General features: G+C 40.0%; 1 protein-coding gene across 1 annotated transcript in view; it reads left to right on the top strand.

Moving 5' to 3' along the window:
• CRHR2 (corticotropin releasing hormone receptor 2) overlaps positions 1–4,823 on the top strand; it is a 164,187-nt gene that overhangs the window by 149,842 nt on the left and 9,522 nt on the right. The window lies entirely within an intron of this gene.

Genomic DNA, 4,823 nt, shown 5'->3' on the forward strand with positions numbered 1-4,823 from the left:
ATATATTTTGTTTGTGCTGCTTCTTAATTTCATTGTGGGCTCCCTGTGTGGCACTGTGAGAAAGAATGGGCATGTCTTCTCACCCAGCTGCTCTGCAACATTTTCTATACCTCAGCCAATGAAGCACCGCTTTTCGGGTTTTTTTTGCTTTTCTTCATTTCCCCTCTTCCTCATTAATTCTGAGGCAATGTTACCAAGAAGCAACCCTGCTTTCTCAGGTTAGGCACATGCTACTTTTATATACTGGCAGCAGAGCGTTCGCAGTTCTCTTTCCAACTTCCCTTCAATAAATTCCGACCACTCCGTTTGCCTCTTAATAAATCGGGAGGTGAAATCTTTCCCAAAAAGTACAGACACCTTAACTGTGTGACTACGGTTACCTCAAAACCTTGACATATATCTGAGTTGCTTTGTGACTGTGCTTTTCTTTTCGTGAGCCGCTGTGCTGCACAATCTGATGAGGTTAAAGGCACCAGAAGTCTGGCATGTCCCTTCAGTAGCACTTGTCATATTCATCAGGTTTACACTGTTAATGCAGAAGGAGGATCTTCCATGTAGACAGCAGGCTTTTTTTCTCTTTTTTTCTTCTTCTTTTTTTCACTGGTGCCACAGTGAACATCGGGGCTGGAACCTGGGCCCCATGATTTCTTAGTCAGTCAGGACTTTCTATCACCCTAGTGCACTTCCATTTTGTGCACTTGGACTAGGACCAGTTGGCTTTTCATACCAGGCTTTTGCTCTTTTGGCTGTTCTGGGATTCTTTCAACTGTCTTGTCGTGGGAGAAATATCATCTCCTTCACCACAGTAGTCTGAAGTTCTCTGTCCGAGGCCATGAGCCAACTTCCCATCTCCTGTAACTTAAATGAGTTCAGACATAATCAGGCTTGTTGAAAGGCAGGACGATCCACCTCATGTACTTCTTCTATGCCTTGATAACAATCTACTAGCAGATCTGGAATGATTTCCATAACAGTGATTTTCCCAGCTGTGTCACACTGCTATTACCTTTTGAATGGGCATTTCTGTGGGAGTAGTTCAAGGTTAAGACACCCAACTTGAGTGATCTAGGTGATCTTAATTCATTTCCCTAAACATAAATATCTAGTGCTGCTTGAGAGGCTATAGAGTATCTGAGGTATCCACATGGGTCCACCAGGTATGATGCAATCTTCTTCTTCTATAGAAGATTCACACGTTCTGACTGGGAAGTGGGAAGCCAAGTGGGATACAATGGGGCTTCTCAAATGGCACAAGCTGTCTATGTCGCTAATTCAAGCCAGTCAATACAATCTTTTTCTCATCAGCTTAGCCAACAATAGACACCTCCATTTGCTCACCTGAATAACTCTAGTCCTCACTAACAGTATGGTCTAGCTATCCACTGACTATAATGCATGCCTAGACACTCAGCTCACATGTAGACACCTACAAACAGCTGAATTTGTGAGCAAAATCTTCCCTGTAGCCATATGTTTACATCTAATGTGCAACTTCCACTTGACTGGATAAACCATGGAAACTCCCTAACTTTGTATCTTTGAGATATAACATACGTCTAAACGCCCCAAATATTGCAGCATTGTCTAGATCAAAATTGTGAAAGGACTTTGGACTCATCTTAAGGTACTGTGGGAATGTTTTTGACGTATCGTAAGTTTTAAAGTATGGAATTTCCTGCTCTGTTCTAGCTTCAGCTCTGCACAGCTTAGAAACGAGTAGCAAATTCAGTGACTTTTCAGAGCTTTCTGGGTTTGTAATTGTATTGTCCAGAAAAAAATTTGCATCTTATAGTATACTAGTATAAAAGCTCTCCTTTGTGATAGTGCCTATCCTCCCTTGATCTCCATGTACTCACAAAGCATTCTAAAAAGAGCTTACGTTTCCCAGATCACATCCTGAAGGCCACATCACATTGCAAAAGCTTGCAATAATTGCCTCCTTGTGAAGTGAGAGGCCTGTACAGGCTACATTGCCAACTGAGGCACATATGAAGGCCTTGGTTGTTAGCATAACAAAAGTGTGTTTTCTTACTGTAAACTTCCATGTCTAAGCAGTGAAAGCCATACTGATTTACTGCTGTTAGATTTGCAGTACATTGTTTTCCTCAGTTGTCTGCTATGAAAAAGCCTGTATTGCATGTGAACAGCATCACATCAGCAGTACAGAAGTACCGAAATATCATTTGCATTCTCCTGACATCAGTTGCTCTCAGAGAGGCACCCCTACTAGAAGTGGTGATGAAGGTAATGCCACTCAATCCACATGAGGTACCAGCTCTCTTAGTGAGATCCACAGCAGATTTTGCTCTAAAAGAGGAAAATAATAGCCTGTACGTAGTAGCATTTCAGTAGCCTGAAATCTTTATAAATATCACTGAAGCCTTGTTGAATTATTATCTCTTCAGTGAGTCCGATATTCCTGTCTCTGTGATAGATGGGCTGATGACTTGCTATCTCAGAAGGTTTTAAATACTTCAGGTTTTCCAGTTATGACAGAGTTGGCTTCTTTAAATGCACGTAATAGTCTTTAACAGGTTATTCATCCCGCACAGTGCCAGGCCTGCTCTGAATGATGACACAAGCAAAAAGGCTAGAAAATCCATTAATTTAAAGCTTTAATAATGCTGTGATCTCAGCTGCGTCTCTACCATGTCATATTTGATACAGATGCCACTAGGTACTTACAAACTTCCAATAACTGTCTGTAGCAGAGCTCAAACAATATGGATCGCAGATGGAAGTTATCAAAGTTTCTCTCTTTTTGTCAGCGTTCTATCTGTGAAGTTTGGCAAATGAAACAGAAAAGAGTTTTTTCTCTGTAACGTCTCGTAGCCTCCCTTGATTTAAAAAACCATGTCCTTATGACTTAGAGTGTTTCTCTTCCTGTGAGCTCTTTTACCCCCCATCAGAGGAGTTACACAACTGCGCGGCTTGAATAGATCTGATGTTCTAGTGGAGAAGGCAGCGCCTCCAGCACTCTAACTGAATATGGCACCTTGGTAATAAAAGATATCACCGTAAAAGGTCTTGGTCCTGATTTTGCAGTGATTTGGTCTGACAGTTCAGCAGTGGGATCACTGAAGGGAAAAAGTGAAGCTATTAAATTGCAGTCCATGCAAAGAATTTCAAATGGGATGAGTTTATTTCCTTATGCTTTGGAGCGGGCATTTGGCCTGGGAATACAAACATCTCCCTTTCCCTCATTTCCACAACACACAATGTTTCATACAGATCTTGGACGAGCTGCAGTGACAATTAAGCTGATGGGCCAGGTCTTGAGAGAGTATGTATCAGTCGGGCCCCTCTACTGGAGATATGATCCTTCGGGTTTTGAATATGAATGTCTTTCCTAGCCAACACATTATACACAAGTTATTCCAGTGAACCTAAGGAGAAGAAGTAGTTTAGATACAAAGCTAGACAGTTTTTTTATGTTTCATTGCTTCTGAAAAGTTCTGAAGCTTTTGTTTCTGTGCCATGGATGGGCATGAGAGGCCGTTGGCTCTTGACTCATATTAATTTGTCTAGAGACTTTATAGGAAAAAAAGTTATATTTTTTGGACATAGAGAAAATCTACTAGCACTAGAGGGCAAAAATATGCAAATTTCATTTAATCTGAGTGGTAAAGAACATCTCTGGACTTCCAAGAAAATTGAGGATGAGAGGTTTCTGAGAATTTAAGATGTTATGAAAAATAGCATAATGAAAAATATGTATGCATTTACGTTAAATGCCACTTAAAAAGAATGAATGTAGGTTGTGAACTTCTTTTTCAGCTACTGCAAAAATCAAGATGCTCCTCAGAATTTTTTCTATCAATTCACAGATCCTAAGACTGAATTTAATTTCACATAGCACTAGATTAAAAAAAAAAAAGTTTAAGATGGAGATTTTTGGAACAAGGATAGATACAATAGCTTGAAACTGTGCTGAAGAGAATGCATTTCCACAAAAGTCCTGTTGGACAATTTTTATTGCAGTTCACTAAAAAATCTTTAGGTTTTTTTAGCTGATGAAATTTATTCTACCTAGATCAGTTTGCTTATTACAAGATAATAATGTATAATCAGGGATATGCTTTCATGGTCTCTCATCCTTATGTAAGTTTGGATGAGAGTACAGATAAATCATAGAAACCACTAACTTCAGCCTCCGTAGTACAAGCTGATTAATCCAATCCAGTAACTGAGCTTGATAGCATGTGTTTAATTAAAGCCTGTCTTTCAAAAGGGTATCTGGTGTGGGATTCGTCTCACATGGTATCTCTGATTTTTCTGAAAACGATCTTGAGAACTGAATGTTGGATAAAAACATCACTATCCTATCCAGGTCACAGCCAGACCTGAAACTGAAAAAAGGCTCAGTGAAGGTTATAGTCTTTAGGCATATGTAGAGTAGCCTTATAATTGTTTGCATGATATGAAATCCAGGAAAAATATTCATTATAGTTTCAGTACCAAAAGAGGCTCACTGTTATTAGGCCAATTAAGACAGTTGTCACCTTTGGCTTTTCATAGGAAAGCATCAAGGGAAGACAACAGAAGGCAGTAGCGACACTCACTAGCACTGTAATCACTCTCTGTTGATCTCTAGGCTCACAGCTCACTTAGGCGTTCTTCATACTTTTGTCTCCAGGGTCTTCTTTCAGTTCTTCAGTATACACCTTCTGCTCACAGGCAGATGGTTACAGCATTCCCAGCATTTCTATTCTCTCTTTGACTGATTCCAGATAAAACATCTTTAAAGGAAGATGGAACTTCCCTCCAGTTCCCTTTCTAGTGTGGTATCTACCTTCTCAGCCAGACATCCTTGCTAGTAATGT

This window comes from Pygoscelis adeliae, unplaced genomic scaffold, assembly GCF_000699105.1.
Source record: "Pygoscelis adeliae isolate BGI_AS28 unplaced genomic scaffold, ASM69910v1 Scaffold88, whole genome shotgun sequence".
NCBI lineage: Eukaryota > Metazoa > Chordata > Aves > Sphenisciformes > Spheniscidae > Pygoscelis > Pygoscelis adeliae.